Source organism: Octopus sinensis, linkage group LG17 (assembly GCF_006345805.1).
Source record: "Octopus sinensis linkage group LG17, ASM634580v1, whole genome shotgun sequence".
Taxonomy (NCBI): domain Eukaryota; kingdom Metazoa; phylum Mollusca; class Cephalopoda; order Octopoda; family Octopodidae; genus Octopus; species Octopus sinensis.
Window position 1 is genome coordinate 14,502,713 of NC_043013.1, and position 20,131 is coordinate 14,522,843.

Below are 20,131 nucleotides of genomic sequence, written 5' to 3' on the forward strand. Positions count from 1 at the left end.
ATCATCGGTAACCACTGAGCCGCACGTTTTATGTCGGAGTTATCCCAGTTACCTCAGTTACCTTCTCCTAGAAGGATGCCCTAACAAAGGCTAGGAGTCCTTCACTCCCAGTGGTTTAACCGCGCGATCGGGTATTCAGTCCGATTATTTCTATGTCCCCGCGCATGATACAGCCTTAAGACATTTATTGGATGGCCGTTGACTTTCAAGAGTTCTTCCACCCTTTGACGGGTTTTGTTTTTCATCCCGCAGAATGTCCAATAAACACCCTCCTCACCAAGCAAGCTTGGTGGGGTTACCGGTTAGTCGCCGACGACCCGACCATGCAACAAGTTGTACAGGGTTACATGTTACCAGTAGCACTCGAAAGTGACATGACATATATATATATATATATATATATTTTACTACCCACAAGGGGCTAAACACAGAGGGGACAAACAAGGACAGACAAAGCGATTAAGTCGATGGGTGAAATATTGCTAAGCACTTCATCCAGCGTGCTAACGATTCTGCTTGCTCGCCGTCTTCAAATAATAATGATAATTATAATTATAATGCGCAGACTGAGACTGATCCTTAAGTCGAAATTAAATGGGTGGAATAAGATTCAAGCTATCAAAACCTGGGTGGTTTCACTCCTCAGACATGGAGCAGGGGTAATTGCATGGACAGTAGACGAACTAAACAGCTTAGACAGAATGACAAGGAAGTTGCTAACTAGATATGGGATACTCCACTCAAAAGGTGACACAGAGAGACTGTATGAAACAAGAAAAAGAGAGGGACTTACTGGATGCGAACACAGCATTAGATCAGAATAAAACAACATAGCATGGTATGTAAAAAATGCCACAGAAGAGCTATTGTTTGAAGTAAGAAGGTCAGGCTTGTGCAGGATGAAGGATTGCAACGATAAAAGTGATTTAAAATAGGAAACGGAGGCTCTAATCTGTGTTGCCCAAGAGCAAGCACTAACAACAAATTACATAAAATACAGAATAGACAATACAGCAGAAAGTGATAAGTGCAGAATATGTGGACAAAACGGTGAAAAAGTATGGCATATTATCAGCCAATGTACGCCACTAGCCCAGAAGGAATATGAGACGCCACGACTATATAGTCAGGCTTGTCCATTGGACACTTTGCAACAAGTATGGACTTGACAGAGCAAAATATGGGTACGACCACAAACCTGAAGGCATCGTCGAAAATGGAAATGCAAAGATCCTATGGGATTTTATGATTCAGTGCGACCAGGAGATAGAGAATAGGAAGACAGACACAGTCTTAATTGTGAAAGAAAACAAACTATGCTGGATCATAGATATAGCATGCTCAGCTGACAACAAGGTGTGCGGTTTGAACCGGTTTGTCGGCACCGTATTACATCTTTGTCGGCATACTCCTTGATCTCTATCGGCACCGCCTTTGATCTCTGTCGGCACCATCTTTGATCTCTGACATTCCTGACATTCCTGACATTCCTGACATTCCAGACATTCCTGACATTCCTGACTTTCCTAACATTCCAGACATTCCAGACATCCCTGACATTCCTGACATTTGAACCGGTTTGATCAGGCTTGATCCAGTTTGAACAGTTTTGATCCGATTTCAAGCGGTTTGATCCGGTTTTATCCGGTTTGAACCGGTTTAATCCGGTTTGAACCGGTTTGTCAGCACCGTATTTGATCTTTGTCGGCACACTCCTTGATCTCTATCGGCACCGTCTTTGATCTCTGTCGGCACCATCTTTGATCTCACATTCCTCACATTCCTGACATTCCTTACATTCCAGACATTCCTTACATTCCAGACATTCCTGACATTCCAGACATTCCAGACATTCCTGACATTCCTGACATTCCAAATATTCCTTACATTCCTGACATTCCTGACATTCCAGACATTCCTGACATTCCTGACATTCCTGACTTTCCTGACATTCCAGACATTCCAGACATCCCTGACATTCCTGACATTTGAACCGGTTTGATCAGGCATGATCCAGTTTGAAACGTTTTGATCCGGTTTCAACCGGTTTGATCCGGTTTTATCCGGTTTGAACCGGTTTGATCCGGTCTGTACCGGTTTGTCGGCACCATATTTGATCTTTGTCGGCACACTCCTTGATCTCTATCGGCACCGTCTTTGATCTGTCGGCACCATCTTTGATCTCTGACATTCCTCACATTCCAAACATTCCTGACATTCCAGACATTCCTGACATTCCTTACATTCCTGACATTCCTTGCATTCCTGACATTCCTGACATTCCAGATATTCCAGACATTCCTGACATTCCAGACATTCCAGACATTCCTCACATTCCAGACATTCCTGACATCCCTGACATTCCAGACATTCCTGACTTTCCAGACATTCCTGACATTTCAACAGGTTTGGATCGGTTTAATCGAGTTTGAACCGGTTTGATTCGGATTTATCCGGTTTGACCCGCATTGAACCGGTTTGAACCGGTTTGATCTGGTTTGAACCGGTTTGTCGGAACCGTATTTGATCTTTGTCGGCACACTCCTTGATCTCTATCGGTACCGTTTTTGATATCAGTCGGCACTGACTTTCATCTCTGACATTCCTCACATTCCAAACATTCCTGACATTCCAGACATTCCTGACATTCCTGACATTCCTGACATTCCTGACTTTCCTGACATTCCAGACATTCCAGACATTCCTGACATTCCAGACATTCCTGACATCCCTGACATTCCAGACATTCCTGACATTCCAGACATTCCAGACACTCCTGACATTCCTGAATTTCCTGACATTCCAGACATTCCAGACATCCCTGACATTCCTGACATTTGAACCGGTTTGATCAGGCTTGATCCAGTTTGAAACGTTTTGATCCGGTTTGAACCGGTTTGATCCGATTTGAACTGGTTTGATCCTGTTTCAACCGGTTCGATCCGGTTTGATCCGGTTTGATCCGGTTTGAACCGGTTTGTCGGCACCGTATTTGATCTTTGTCGGCACACTCCTTGATCTCTATCGGCACCGTCTTTGATCTCTGTCGGCACCATCTTTGATCTCTGACATTCCAGACATTCCTGACATTCCAGACATTCCTGACATTCCAAACATTCCTGACATTCCTGACATTCCTGACTCTCCTGACATTCCAGACATTCCTGACATTCCTGACATTCCAAACTTTCCTTAGATTCCTGACATTCCTGACACTCCAGACATTCCAGACATTCCTGACATTCCTGACATTCCAGACATTCCAGACATCCCTGACATTCCTGACATTTGATCGGGTTTGATCAGGCTTGATCCAGTTTGAACCGTTTTGATCCGGTTTCAACCGGTTTTATCCGGTTTGAACCGGTTTGATCGGGTTTTGACTGGTTTGTCGGCACCGTATTTGATCTTGTCGGCACACTCCTTGATCTCTATCGGCACTGTCTTTGATGTCTGTCGGCACCATCTTTGATCTCTGACATTCCTCACATTCCTGACATTCCTGACATTCCAGACATTCCTGACATTCCTGACATTCCTGACATTCCTTACATTCCTGACATTCCTTATATTCCTGACATTCCTGACATTTCAGACATTCCAGACATTCCTGACATTCCAGACATTCCTGACATTCCAGACATTCCTGACATTCCAGACATTCCTGACTTTCCTGACATTCCAGACATCCCTGACATACCTGACATTTGAACCGGTTTGATCAGGCTTGATCCGGTTTGAACTGTTTTGATCCGGTTTCAACCGGTTTGATCCGGTGTGATCCGGTTTTGATCCGGTTTGAACCGGTTTGATCCGGTTTGAACCGGTTTGTCGGCACCGTATTTGATCTTTGTCGGCACACTCCTTGATCTCTATCGGCACCGTCTTTGATCTCTTTCGGCACCATCTTTGATCTCTGACATTCCTCATATTCCTGACATTCCTGACATTCCAGACATTCCTGACATTCCTGACATTCCAGACATTCCAGACATTCCTTAAATTCCTGACATTCTTACTTTCCAGATATTCCAGACATTCCTGACATTCCAGACATTCCAGACATTCCTGACATTCCAGACATTCCTAACATCCCTGACATTCCAGACATTCCTGACATTTCAGACATTCCTGTCATTCCAGACATTCCTGACATTACTGACATTCCTGACTTTCCTGACATTCCAGACATTCCAGACATCCCTGACATTCCTGACATTTGAACCGGTTTGATCAGGCTTGATCCAGTTTGAACCGTTTTGATCCGGTTTGAACCAGTTTGATCCGATTTGAACCGGTTTGATCCGGTTTCAACCGGTTTGATCCGATTTCATCCAGTTTCATCCGGTTTGAACCGGTTTGATCCGGTTTGAACCGGTTTGTCGGCACCGTATTTGATCTTTGTCGGCACACTCCTTGATCTCTATTGGCACCGTCTTTGATCTCTGTCGGCACCATCTTTGATCTCTGACATTCCTCACATTCCTGGCATTCCTGACATTCCAGACATTCCTGACATTCCAGACATTCCTGACGTTCCTGACATTCCTGACATTCCTTACATTCCTGACATTCCTGACATTCCAGACATTCCTGACATTCCTGACAGTCCAGACATTCCTTACATTCTAGACATTCCTGATATTTGAACCGGTTTCATCCAGTTTCATCCAGTTTGAAACGGTTTGATTCTGTTTGAACCGGTTTGATCCGGTTTGATCCGGTTTGAACCGGTTTGATCGGGTTTGAACCGGTTTTATCCAGTTTGTCCTGGATTGAACCGGTTTGAACCGGTTTGATCTGGTTTGAACCGGTTTGTCGGAACCGTATTTGATCTTTGTCGGCACACTCCTTGATCTCTATCGGTACCGTTTTTGATTTCAGTCGGCACTGTCTTTGATCTCTGACTTTCCTCACATTCCAAACATTCCTGACATTCCAGACATTCCTGACATACCTGACATTCCAGACATTCCAACATTCCTGACATTCCTGACATTCCTTACATTCCTGACATTCCTGACATTTGAACCGGTTTGATCAGGCTTGATCCAGTTTGAATGGGCTTGATCCGGTTTAAACCGGTTTGTCCGATTTTAACCGGGTTGATCCGGTTTGAAACGGTTTGATCCGGTTTGAACCGTTTTGATCCTGTTTGAACCGGTTTGTCGGCACCGTATTTGATCTTTGTCGGCACAGTCCTTGATTTCTATCGGCACCGTCTTTGATCTCTGTCGGCACCGTCTTTGATCTCTGACATTCCTCACATTCCTGACATTCCTGACATTCCAGACATTCCTGACATTCCTGACATTCCTTACATTCCTGACATTCCTTACATTCCTTACATTCCAGACATTCCAGACATTCCTGACATTCCTGACATTCCAGACATTCCAGACATTCCTGACATTCCTGACTTTCCTGACATTCCAGACATTCCAGACATCCCTGACATTCCTGACATTTGAACCGGTTTGATCAGGCTTGATCCAGTTTGAACCGTTTTGATCCGGTTTGAACCGGTTTGATCCGATTTGAACCGGTTTGATCCGGTTTCAACCGGTTTGATCCGATTTCATCCGGTTTCATCCGGTTTGAACCGGTTTGATCCGGTTTGAACCGGTTTGTCGGCACCGTATTTGATCTTTGTCGGCACACTCCTTGATCTCTATCGGCACCGTCTTTGATCTCTGTCGGCACCATCTTTGATCTCTGACATTCCTCACATTCCTGGCATTCCTGACATTCCAGACATTCTTGACATTCCAGACATTCCTGACGTTCCTGACATTACTGACATTCCTTACATTCCTGACATTCCTGACATTCCAGACATTCCTGACATTCCTGACATTCCAGACATTCCTTACATTCCAGACTTTCCTGATATTTGAACCGGTTTGATCAGGCTTGATCCAGTTTGAAACGGTTTGATCCCGTTTGAACCGGTTTGATCCGGTTTGAACCGATTTGATCGGGTTTGAACCGGTTTGATCTCCTTAGGGACACCTCGTTGATCTCTTTCGGCACCCTCTTTGATCTTTTTCGGCACCCTCTTTGATCTCTTTCGGCACCCTCTTTGATATTTTTCGGCACCCTCTTTGATCTCTTTCGGTACCCTCTTTGATCTCGTTCGGGACTCCTCTTTGATCTCTTTTGGCACCATCTTCGATCTCTTTCGGCACAAGCTTTGATCATTTTCGGCACCCTCTCTGATCTTTTTCTGCACCCTCTTTGATCTTTTTCGGCACCCTCTTTGATGTTTTTCGGCACCCTCTTTGATCTCGCTCGGGACTCCTCTTTGATCTCTTTCGGCACCCTCTTTGATCTCTTTCGGCACCCTTTTTGATCTCTTTCGGCACCTTCTTTGATCTCGTTTGGGACTCCTCTTTGATCTCTTTCGGCACCCTCTTTGATCTCTTTCGACACCCTCTTTGATCTCTTTCGGGACTCTTCTTTGATCTCTTTCGGGACTCCTCTTTGATCTCTTTCGGGACTCTTCTTTCATCTCTTTCGGCACCCTCTTTGATATCTTTATATATATCTTTATATATATAAAACTGAGAATGTCTGTCTGTCTGTGTGTTTCCCTAATACTTGAGAACTACACAAACAATTTCATTCAAATTTTACACCCGCCTTACTCAGGGTCCGGGGAGTGTCGTCGACAAAAATATTTTTAACCTTTTGCCTAGGGCGAGCCCGCAGCTATATCATATCTTCTCCACTACGATTCCCTAAAACTTGAGAACTACACAATCAATTTTCATTCAAATTTTACACATGTAGTTTCATGGGCAAAAGAAATGTTCACCTTCTTGCCTAGAGCGAGCCCATAGCAATATCATATCTTCGCCACTATTTCAGTATTACGTGTTAAAAGTGAAACAAAAACATTTCTCTATTATATGTCAGATACTTTCACTTTAACAATAAAAATAATAATAACTATTGAATTATATGTAGTAAGTAATAATTAAAATAATTAAAAAAGTATAATATAATCGTAACTTTAAAAAAAGTAAAAATAGTAATTGGTATAAAATTGCATCAATGACTTGAACTTGAATAAGTGGTTTCACATGAATGCGAATAAATTAAAAAATAAATTTGCGTGCAGAAATGTAATAGTCCAGATGGATAAAAGTAAATCAAAGAAAATACTATTGTCTATAAAGTATACAATGTAGAGAAAACAGCAGATTTGAACCCACGGCGGAAATTTATTCTTTGAGTTATTAGTAAGTTTATATATATTTTTGCTCTTGTACTGTTATCTCTGTTATTATATACTGTTGATCTACCTGTTTTTTGACCATTGTTGTCTAACTGACGAAGTCAGCCTTCGCGCGAGGACTTCGCGTTGGTGTTCCCCCCTCAGTGGGGGAAAACTACAATTGATTTGGATTTGCCAAAGGCTTGTTAAAGCCATTTGTTCAAGATGGAGTCCCCCATCACTTATTCGCCCGTGACGAGCGAGGATGAATACCCGGCGTTGTCGCCAAGTAAAAAAGAGGCGTTGTCGCCAAGGAAAAAAGAGGCGCTGTCGCCGAAGAAAAAAGAGGCGGCGTCGCCCAAGAAAATGGAAAAACAAGTACCAGCATCAACTCCAGCAAAAAAATTCGCTGAAGTGGCGGGGAAAAAGATCAAAAAAATAAAGATAGACAATTTTAAAAAATTTGCAGATTGCGTAAAAAAAGAAGGCACAGAAGTGACTGTGGCCACAAACTTACAAATACATGAGGAGATAGAAAACAAAAGAATAATATATAAAACCTATGACACAGCGACTAAAATGATCCAAAAAATCGAAGAAAAAAAGATAGAATCTTGTCTAAAACCTTTTATGAACAAGATAACGTATATTAACAGAGGGAAAAGATTCGGCACAGTGGAGGTGCGTTTCGCTACGGAGGATATAGCGAAGAAATTATCAATGGAACCAATCAAGGCGGAAAACATTGTCTTACTACCATTATACAAAGGAAAAAGGACGTCGAAAATTTCAATGAATAACATACCGCCAGAGGCAGATGCTGAATGTCTGGTGGCAGCAGTGATGGTAGGTCTGGAGGAAAAAATAAACATCCTCCAGGCCACAGTGGAGGAAGAAGAGTTTTGGAAGGGCCAAAAAATTGTGATAGCCATCCAAGCAGAGGTGCAAACATTGGAAGAAATTCCAGAAACGTTGAGGATTAGTGAAGACGAGAAAATAACAGTGTTCGTAGAGGGCAGGAAACCGAGGTGCTTCGGCTGCGGCAAGAAGGGGCACGTAAGGGCGGAATGCCAACCCCAACCCAAACCGCAGGAAGCACCTAAGCCAAAAGAAAAAGAAGACAATGTGTCACCAGAAGCAGCGTCAGATGGCCCAGAAGGGAAGACTGAAGGTGTGGAGGTGACAGCAGAACCAGCGGCGGAGAAAGAAAAGAGCGAGGAAAAGATAAATGAGGAGGGGTGGGCAAAAATTATCGGAAAAAAAAAAAGAAAAACGGAAACCACCCCTCCCAGAGTAATTTTAAAAAAGAAAAAAGAGTCAAACTCATATATGGCAGTAAGAGCATCAAATAGCAGACTCGGAAACGTGTTGGCAGCCATGGCCAAAGTGGTGAAAGTAGAGAAAAAAAATGACTTTGTAATTTATAGAATAGACCGGAAGGATTACGGGCGGATAAAGTCAGAATTCTTCCATGACGTAGGCCCACTTACATTGGATGTGACATCCCCACATATATTCGAGGGCCTACGTCAGACTCCCCCACGAGGCCCAGATAAAGATTTAGAAAAACAAGAGAAAACCGAACCACTGATATAAAGGTAAGTAATGGATTACATTTATGTTGGTTGTTTGAATGTGCGCGGCCTGGGAGCAGGCTGGAAGCAAGGTCGCTTCCTGCATGATATCAGGTCGCGTAATTTAGATGTTATTGTTGCTACAGAAACCCGGTTAGAGGGGCCAAGAGGTCTACTCCCGCTGTTTGACGGCTACGAGAGTTTTTTCTCTCCTGGCAGTCCTACAGGCGGGAGTGGGGTGTTGGTCCTATTAAAAAGAAACCGGGTTTCTGAGAAAAAGTTAATTTTTGCAGATCCAGAAGGTAGGCTGGTCGTCATGGATTTGACGTTCAGTAACGGTAAAGTTATCAGACTGGTTGCAATTTACGCACCCAACCATACAGGGCAAAGTGATTATTTTCGTGAACTAGAAAACTTTCTTGGTACTTCGCATTCATTAGTGGTGCTAGGAGACTTCAACACAATTTGCAAAGCGGATGTAGATTATGTTGGCTCGTGTCCAGATAGAAAAGGCAACAGTGGCTTCATGGAACTGCTAAGCCGCTTTGAGCTAGCAGATCCTTATAGGCTGGAATTTCCGAACGCTCCATTGTGGACATGGTCAAACAGCGACGGATCTTCCAGGTCATATCTAGATAGAATACTAATTAGAAAAGTAGACAGTAAAATAGCTAAGTGTCCACAGTTCTACCCGATCAGCTACAGTGATCATAAAATGGTCACTTGTAAGCTTGACATAGATAAGGTTAAAAATAGAGGATCCGGCTACTGGAAACTTAATACGTCCCTTTTGGCGATTAAGGAGTACAAAGACCGGATTAGGAATATAATTCAGAGGGCACTATCTGGTACCATCATTAATAACAAATGGTGGTACGCCCTCAAACGAGCCATCAAGTTTGAGTCTATTAGATATAGCATAGGAGTAGTGGCTAGAGAGGCTAGAAGGGAAACTACTCTAGTTAAGGAATTAGAGGAAGCCATGAAAACTGGCTCTGCGGCTCAGGTGGCGTCCAAGAGACTGGTGTTAAACCAGCACCTCGAGGCCAAACACATGGGCTGCATTGTCAGGGCTAGAATCCGTCATATGGGATGTGAAGGAATCAACGCCGTGAGATGGGCCCGAGTGGTGGAAGCTCGGCATGGTAACGATGCCACGATTCGATCTTTGACGAACCAACAAGGTGAGTTGATAAACGAACCCGAGGAGATGTGTGAGGCCTTTCAGGAGCACTTCGCTCAGCTTTTCGGTGAGTGCGGCGGACTGGATAGGAGGAGGGCCTTTACGGACCTACTCGACGGTCTGCCGCGCTTATCGGGGCGAGATGCGGAGGGCTGTGAAGGGCCAATCACACCTGAGGAAGTGGTTGAGGCAATGGCGGACTGCGGCGCGGGCAAGGCGCCGGGTTTGGATGGTCTACCCTATGAGTTATATAAGAGTATGCCAGACTTGTTCGGGCACCTACTGGCGGAGGTCTATGCGAACTGGCAGCAGAACGGGCTTATACCCAGATCTGTGCGCCGGGGAGTAGTGACTCTCGTCAGAAAGGACCCGAGCAAGGGGGAGTGCATTGATAATTTCAGGCCCATCACTCTGCTAAACACAGAGTTGAAGATTTTGGCCAAAGTGTTATCGAAAAGATTGGCGCGTGTCGCGGATGGTCTGATCGGGGAGGCACAGACATGTGCCGTTCCGGGCAGATCCATTCAGGATAATCTCCATCTAATGCGGTACACTATAGAGGGGTTTAATAGTGATTCTGGCAAGGGTGGGGCACTGGTCCATTTAGACCAATCTAAAGCTTTTGATAGGGTCGACCATCGTTACCTGGTGTCTGCTCTGGCACAGTTCGGGCTGAGCCTTGGCTTCCTCAGGTGGATTATCCAAATTTATGATAACATCGACTCGGTAGTTCGGGTGAACGGCTTCTTGTCGAAGCCGTTCAAAATCAAACGCTCGGTTCGTCAAGGGTGTCCGCTCTCCCCGCTTTTGTACGTGATGGCTCTTGAGCCATTACTGCGAAAACTGAGCGGCATCCCGAGACAGCCAGGTAATGGAAAATCAGTGTCAGCGTACGCGGATGACATCACCATCATCGTAACCGAAATGGACCACCTATGTAAAGTAGGCAAGGCCATAGAGGTTTACGAGACGGTGACAGGAGCAAAAGTTAATCGCGAAAAGTCAGTCGGCTTGCAACTCGGCACCTGGAGAGGCAAGTCGATGCCTCCTGACAGCGTCGTGGGACGTTGGACGGAGGGTCCGATTAAACTGCTAGGGGTCTGGTTCGGTCCAGACCTCCAAATAGAGAAGAATTGGGGCGAGGTAACGAGCAAGGTGGCTGCAGTAGCCAAGACCTGGTCTTGGCGGTGGCTATCCCTGAAAGGGAGGGCGGAGGTGGCCAATGTGTTTATCGCATCGGTTATCACCTACCGCCTTTCCGTCGTTCCTTGCCCTGATTCGTGGTTGATCAAGTTGGAAAGACAGCTCTTCTACTTCTTGTGGAAGGGCGGGAAACCACTTGTGAAACGCTCTACTTGCTGTCAACAACCGTTAAAGGGTGGGCTAGGGATGCCTTGGCTGATGATGCGCAGACATGCGCTGAGGTTAAGACATCTGTGGCTCTACCTGGATGGTGAACGGGTGTGGTCTTCGCTGGCAAAACTGATGTTTCCCAAGTTCACCAGTTTCGGTGGATGGGAAACCTGGCTGAATCGTAGATCGAAACTTGGTACTTGGTACACGGAGTGTCGCAAGGCTCTCCTGCTATTCCGTCGCTCGGGCAACGCCTGCGGTGGGGGTTCCACCACATTCTTCTATAGAGGGTTGGTAGAGGCGGAATGTGAAGATACCTTGGGGGAAACCCTAGGTCTCGACGATAATCAGCTGGCCAGTCTGTTCCGACGTACGTTCGAGCCGAGGACACTGGACAACTTCCAGAAGTCTCTGGCATGGCAATGCTACAGAGGAGCTCTACCTGTTCGGGATAAACTCGCAAGGCACGGTGGCCAAGACAGTCCGATATGTCCAAGATGCGGGCGGGATAGGGAAACCGTCCCGCACGCTATTGTTCATTGTCCGGACGTGTCTGAGGTGTGGGTTTATGCCGAACACCTGTTGTCAGGTACACGAAGAGTACAGCTGTCGACTGAGTCGATTACAAAAATTGACCCACCGGATTTCCTCGTGAATGAAGGTAAGTTTCGTTTTCTCGTTGTAGTAGCAATTGCGAAAGAGGTGATATGGAAGACGAGAATGAAAGGTGTACAGTCAGGCAAGTTCATCTCCGGCCCTGGTTTGATGAAGTATTTCATCTTTCACCTGAAAAGGAAGATAGGGCTGGAGAGAATATGCCTGACTAGGAGAGTGTATGAAGAACGATGGAAGGATGTAGCACGAAAGTTGCGAGTGAAAGATACAACATAAATGTAATACCAAGCTTAACCAAAAGTATCAGTGGGGAGGCGGGGCTCGTGGGGTCCGAGCTAAACCCGCACCCACTCCACCCGTAACGTCTTCCGGTCTGTCCCATCATCCGATTTCTGTCCATTTATTGTAATTCATGAAAATTTTTAAATCCGATTTTGTGTAAAAACCATTCGTATGTCTGACCCCAAATCAGATTGTTTTGTCCCCTCTGTGTTCGCCCCTTGTGGGTAATAATAAAACACCACGGCGGAAATTTACCCAAGTGTGTTGTGAGTTATTTTTTGCATGTGAAACTTTGGAAAAAAACTGTTAAAAAATTGTCAAAAATTGAATCGCGCGAGGCGTTTGCCGCTGCGTGTTTGAACCTTTTATAGAAGGTGTGTCGACCCTCAAGCCATGGAGACTTACGCGGGGGTCGCCACAACAAAAAGTGACGAGTCTCTTAGAATAAGAGAAGTGTTCTTTAGAAAAGAACAATTGAAGGAATACGAGAAGTTCGTCAAAAGGGAGGGTGACAGCGTGAAGCTGGTCCCGCCTGTGGAAACAATAGAAGAAAAAATTAACAAGACGATAACGTATAGAACGCAAGATAGAAACACGAGAAAACTGGTGAGAGTGACGATTGAAGAAATAGAGAAATGTCTGGGGGACATCATGAAAAAGCGACTTTTGTAGACAGAGGAAAGAAATATGGTACGGTGGAGGTGAGATGCGCAACAAAGGAAGTGGCGGTCTCATTGGCTTCCACTGTCCTGAAAGCCGAAAATTTCACCATGTGGCCGACGTATAAAGGAAGACGAGGGGTACGGGTAAGAGTCCCAAAGGTGCCCCCAAATATTAAAACAGAAATGCTGGTAACAGCCATTATTGGGGCAGCAAAAGAGGAAGTAGAAATAGGGTCAATTAAGGAGTCGAACGTTGTAAATTGGAAGGGATACGGAGTAGAGTTATGGCTAATGGCCACAATGGAAGACATCGAAAGATTTCCCTTCCAAATAGAAATAGAAAACGAGAAGACAATTAGTGTAATAGTGGAAGGCAGAAAACCGAATTGCTACCTGTGCGGTTCAAGAGGGCACATAAAAAAGGAATGTCCGCTGTATGAATTCACAGCGGAGCAAAAAGAGACACAAAGTGGAGAGAAGGAAAACGAACACGAAGGAAAGAACAGCGAAAACAAGGAAAAGGAAATACCGGAGAAACAACAAGAGAAGGGAAGTAACAGCGCACTGAAGGAAAATGAAAACAAAGGGAAGAAGATAGTAGAAAAGGAGCAAAATTCACAGGGTGCAGAAGTAGTGGAGAAGGAGCCAAGGCAGAAGAAAGAGAAAGAAAAGGAAAGTACATTAAAGGGAAGAGAAAAAGCAGGAAAAGAACAAGAGAAGGAACAGAACCAAGAGAAAGGAAAAGATGGTATGCAAAAAGGAAAAGAAACAACAGGAAAGGAACTTAAGGCACAGGGTAGAGAGACGGCAGACAAAGAGCCAAAAAGACAAGAGAAGGAAAAAGAAAGAAGAGAAAGCAAAAAGAGAGAAAGAGAGAAACCGAGGGAGGAGAAAAAAGAGGAAGTAAGTCCTAAGAGAAAAACTAGAGAAAACGTATGTACGAATAGAAAATTCAAATACTATGGAACGTTGATCCATCACAGGCACTGTGAGGAGATGGAAGATTTAATAAGCGCAACAAACGGATATACGTGGGTCAGGATGGGCACCGAATGGAATGAAACAGGTGCACTCGTCCACGAGAACGACGCCGAGGCGTTCATCGAGGCAGCTGGCGAGAACGTGTTAAAACATATGAAATGCCGACTTACAAGGTGGCCTCGAACAATGGAAGTTTACTCAGATTTGGTAGACATAATGGAGTATATATAAAAGAAAAGGTATTGTGAAAACTTAATTTGGAAATGATAAAAAGAACTTTAAATTCGGGAAAAAAAAAAAAAAAGAAATGTTGAACTTTTGTAAAACTTTTTGAAATGTATGTTGAAAATGTATAAAATGTTTTATATGAAAATATTGTTGACGAACAAAAGTAATTGACGAAATGTAACCGCTCGATTTCGGGGATCGAGTGGGCATTGCACCACATTGTACAAATTTCATAATTCATTATTCATTTTCCCGATTGTATTGTCCCATCTATGTAGCCCCTAGTGGGTAATAATAAAACAACACGGCGGAAATCAATTTGCGTGTGTTAAGTAATTGATAGTTTTGTAGATAGAAATTGAAATTTGAATCGCGCGAGGCATTTGCCGCTGCGCGTTAGAAACTTTTTGTAGAAAGTGCGCCGACCCTCAAGTCATGGAGACTTACGCGGGGGTTGCCGCAATGAAAAGCGATACGCCGCTGACAGTAAGAGAGGTGTTCTTTAAAAAAGAACAGCTTGAGGAATTTGAGAAATTCATTGAAAGGGAGGATGACAGAGTGAAGCTGGTCCCCCCTGTTGAAGCAAAGGAGGAAAAAGAGGACAAAACTATAATCTATAGGACACAGGACACGACCACAAGAAAGCTATCGAGAATAGCGATAGAAGACATAGAAAAATGTCTGGACGACGTTATGAAAAAGGCTACCTTTGTATGCAGAGGCAGAAAATATGGTACGGTGGAGGTGAGGTACGCAACAAAAGAAGTTGCGGCCTCACTAGCTACCACCGTACTCAGAGGCGAAAACTTCGTCATGTGGCCTACCTACAAGGGGAAAAGAGGGGTGCGGGTTAAAATCCCAAACATAACCCCAGATTTAAAAACAGAATGGCTGGTAACAGCCATCCTAGGATCAGCAGAAGAAGGTATAGAAATTGGATCGATAAAAGAGACCAGCATAGTGAAATGGAAGGGATTCGGAATAGAGATGTGGCTGACAGCCACAAACAGAGATATAGACCGAATTCCCTTAGAAGTAGAAGATGGTAGACCCCTCTGCGTAATAGTTGAGGGGAGGAAGCCCAACTGTTATCTATGTGGGACAAGAGGTCATATTAAAAAAGAATGTCCGCTTTACGAATTTGTGGCGGAGTGTGAAAGAGCAGAGGAAAACAGAAAAGAGAAAGAAAAAGAACCCGAAGAAAGGAACAATACTCTAAAGGAGAAAGAAAGCAAGGAAAAGGAAACAACGGTAAAAGGAAATAACAATACACAGAAGGAAAATGAAGGCAAAGAGAAGGAATTAATAGAAAAAGAACAAAAGTCACAGGTAATAGAGAAAGAAAAAGAAAGTAAAATAAAGGAAAGTGAAAAAACAGGAAAAAAACAAGAGAAGGAACAGAACCAAGAGAAAGGAAAGGCTACTACACAAAAAGAAAAAACAGGAAAAGAACATACGACAGACAAAGAACCAAAAAAATAAGAGAAGGAAAAAGAAAAGGAAAGCAAAAAGAGAGAAAGAGAAAAACCGAGAGAGGGAAGTAAAGAAGAAGTAAGCCCGAAGAGGAAAACCAAAGAAAACATAGGGTCAAATAGAAGATACAAATTTTACGGAACATTGGTACAATATAAACACTGTGGCGAAATGGAAGAACTTATAAGCGAAACGGAAGGATATTCATGGGTCAGGATGGGCACGGAGTGGAAGGAAACGGGTGCACTGATCCATGAAGACAACGCCGAGGCGTTTATCAAAGCCGCTGGAACGAATGTAACAAGACAAATGAAGTGCCGACTACTAAGGTACCCAAAAGAAATGGAAAACTATAATGACCTAAAAAAGGTAATGGAGATAATTTAAAATTAAAGAAAAAAAAAAAAAAAGGAGAAAATTTGGAAAGACTTTTGGTTATGTATTTTGAAACCTTAAAGATGTATTGCGAAAGATTTATATGTGAATTTGTGAAAACAATTTTTCTGTAATTGATAATGTATTTTGAAATTATATTTTGAAATGTATTGAAATGTATTGCAAAATGCTGAAAAATGAATTTGTTACTGTTGAAAACATTATAAAATGACGAAATGTAACCGCCTGATTTCGGGGATCGGGTGGAGCATTACACCACATTTATACATATTTTCATATTTCATTATTTTTATTTTTTTCCCCCGATTGTACTGTCCCCCTCTACGTTCGCCCCTTGTGGGTAATAATAAAATCACATGGCGGAACGCAATCCACGTGTGTATTGAGTTATTTTGTATGTGAAAATTTGAAAAAAAACTGTTAAAAATTGTCAAAAATTGAATCGCGCGAGGCGTTTGCCGCTGCGTGTTTGAACCTTTTATAGAAGGTGTGTCGACCCTAAAGTCATGGAGACTTACGCGGGGGTCGCCACAACAAAAAGTGACGAGTCTCTTAGAATAAAAGAAGTGTTCTTTAGAAAAGAACAATTGAAGGAATACGAGAAGTTCGTCAAAAGGGAGGGTGACAGCGTAAAGCTGGTCCCGCCTGTTGAAACAATAGAGGAGAGAAATAACAAGACGATAACGTATAGAACGCAAGATAGAAACACGAGAAAACTGGTGAGAGTGACGATTGAAGAAATAGAGAAATGTCTGGGGGACATCATGAAAAAAGCGACTTTTGTAGACAGAGGAAAGAAATATGGGACGGTGGAGGTGAGATGCGCAACAAAGGAAGTGGCGGTCTCATTGGCTTCCACTGTCCTGAAAGCCGAAAATTTCACCATGTGGCCGACGTATAAAGGAAGACGAGGGGTACGGGTAAGAGTCCCAAAGGTGCCCCCAGATATTAAAACAGAAATGCTGGTAACAGCCATTATTGGGGCAGCAAAGGAGGAAGTAGAAATAGGGTCAATCAAGGAGACGAACGTTGTAAATTGGAAGGGATTCGGAGTAGAGTTGTGGCTGATGGCCACAATGGAAGACATCGAAAGATTTCCCTTCCAAATAGAAATAGAAAACGAGAAAACAATTAGTGTAATAGTGGAGGGCAGAAAACCGAATTGCTACCTGTGCGGAACAAGAGGGCACATAAAAAAGGAATGTCCGCTGTGTGAATTCACAGCGGAGCAAAAAGAGACACAAAGTGGAGAGAAGGAAAACGAACACGAAGGAAAGAACAGCGAAAACAAGGAAAAGGAAATAACGGAGAAACAACAAGAGAAGGGAAGTAACAGCGCACTGAAGGAAAATGAAAACAAAGGGAAGAAGATAGTAGAAAAGGAGCAACATTCACAGGGTGCAGAAGTAGTGGAGAAGAAGCCAAGGCAGAAGCAAGAGAAAGAAAAGGAAAGTACATTAAAGGAAAGAGAAAAAGCAGGAAAAGAACAAGAGAAGGAACAGAACCAAGAGAAAGAAAAGGAAAGTACATTAAAGGAAAGAGAAAAAGCAGGAAGAGAACAAGAGAAGGAACAGAACCAAGAGAAAGGAAAAGATGGTATGCAAAAAGGAAAAGAAACAACAGGAAAGGAACTTAAGGCACAGGGTAGAGAGACGGCAGACAAAGAGCCAAAAAGACAAGAGAAGGAAAAAGAAAGAAGAGAAAGCAAAAAGAGAGAAAGAGAGAAACCGAGGGAGGAGAAAAAAGAGGAAGTAAGTCCTAAGAGAAAAACTAGAGAAAACGTAGGTACGAATAGAAAATTCAAATACTATGGAACGTTGATCCATCACAGGCACTGTGAGGAGATGGAAGATTTAATAAACGTAACAAATGGATATACGTGGGTCAGGATGGGCACCGAATGGAAAGAAACAGGTGCACTCGTCCACGAGAACGACGCTGAGGCGTTCATCGAGGCAGCTGGCAAGAACGTGACAAAATATATGAAATGCCGACTTACAAGATGGCCACGAACGATGGAAATTTACCAAGATTTGGTAGAGATAATGGAGTATATATAAAAGAAAAGGTATTGTGAAAACTTTAAATTGGAAATGATAAAAAGAACTTTAAATTCTGAAAAAAAAAATGTTGAACTTTGTAAAATTTTTGAAATGTATGTTGAAAATGTGTAAAATGTTTTTATTTGGAAAATATTGTTGACGAATAAAAAACAAATGACGAAATGTAACCGCTCGATTTCGGGGATCGAGTGGGCATTACACCACATTGTACAAACTTCATAATTCATTATTCATTTTTCCCGATTGTATTGTCCCATCTATGTTCGCCCCTTGTGGGTAATAATAAAACAACATGGAGGAAAGCACCTTCGAAAAGTGTCTTGGTGCGACTATGAAAGGTAAATTCGCCACAATAGAAGCAAGGTTCGAGTCAACGAGGGAGTACTCGACTCGAACTTGCAAAGTGGAAATATATTACATACTTACATTTATATCTGGGACGTACGACGTCCCGGAAAAGAATTTTTAACGCACCCCCCCCCCCCACCAGAAGTAGAGGTAGGCTGGATTGTAGCCACACTTCTATACAAGAGGGTGGACAAGTTACAATTGATCGAAATTACAAGAGACGGGCTAATAATTCCAGTCTGTTATATATTTTGAGTATTGTTATCACTAGCGATATCAAGATATAACTTTGTATTTTGTATTTTATGTGTAGATGTATATATATAGATGTACATGTAATATGTACACATATATATACACATATATACATGCACTAGCAATATGACCCGGCAACGACGGGTCTTTAATGCTAGTATATATATATATATGTCTGACTTTCAGTTTCTGTCTACCAAATTCACTCACAAGGCGGTGTTGGTGGTGTGGTGGTGGTGGTGGTGGTGATGGCGGTGGTGTCGGTGGTGATGGCGGTGGTGGTGGTGGTGGTGGTGGTGATGGCGGTGGTGGTGGTGGTGGGTGGTGGTGGTGATGGCGGTGGTGGTGGTGGTGGTGGCGGCGGCGGCGGTGGTGGTGATGGTGGTGGTGGAGCGGGAGACGGCGGTGGTGGTGGTGGTAGCAATAGTGGTGGTGGTGGTGGTGGTGATGGCGGTGGTGGTGGTGGTAGTGTCGGTGGTGGTGGTGGTGATGGTGTTGGCTTCCATGATATTTAGGATAATGATAATTATCAAGATAATAAAGATAACGTTACACATCAACACTCTCCTCCTTCTCCTCCTCCTCCTCATTATCATCATCATCAGTAACCACAAGAACACGCCGCGCACGCACACACACACACACACACACACACCACTACCTTCACCATTGTCGCACACTTTTCTTCATTTCGAACACTCTTAACCACTATTACCACCACCGCCACTACTATCCCTACCACCATCAACAACAACAACACAAACACTGACACTGCCACCACTATATCCACCATCACTGCCACCGTCATCAATATTATTACCATCACCAAGTACACCACCACCGCTACCACCATCGCCACCACCACCACCAACAACAACAATACCATCTCATCCATCGTTACCAACACCACTGTCACCACCACCATCACCTCCTCTCCTGATACTATCATCACCATCGCCAACAACATCAACACTATCATAACTACCACCACCACCACCACTACCATCATTATCATCATTATCGTCATCACCCCCAACACAACTACTTCTAAGGAGACTTCAGAGGTTTCCAACCGGGGTGTCGTGACACCCTGGGGAGTGTGCTATAGACAGTAGTTACGGGCGCCTCGAGGTTTTTTTAATTTAAATAACAATTAACAAAAAGCAAATGTTAATACGGGTATTGGGTGGATCGAGGAGTCAGGGTGACCAGGTCAGAGACGTGTTGGTGACCTTTGATGTATGTAATCATTTAACTTGCTAAAAATGGTTGACAAAGATCCCTCAAAAACCTCAGTACTGCTTTTTTTAAATAGTTGGTGGGGGGGATATGTAGTCCTGAATATAAAGGTTAGAGTGGCATGGCTGGAATGCCTTTTGATCATTGGCTTGAATGATCGGGGTTGAACTATACCATCTACAAAAATACTACAATATTATCTCACCACCATTGCTACCACCATACATATATACCACCACAGTCGTCCATACCACTACTAC

General features: G+C 43.6%; 1 long non-coding RNA gene across 1 annotated transcript in view; it reads right to left on the reverse strand.

The window, feature by feature from the left end:
• Positions 1 to 20,131, reverse strand: part of LOC118766715 — a 25,183-nt gene that overhangs the window by 687 nt on the left and 4,365 nt on the right. Inside the window, exon 2 of the long non-coding RNA XR_005002623.1 lies at positions 17,901 to 17,904. This is a non-coding gene — a long non-coding RNA (uncharacterized LOC118766715). The remainder of the gene's footprint in view (positions 1 to 17,900; positions 17,905 to 20,131) is intronic.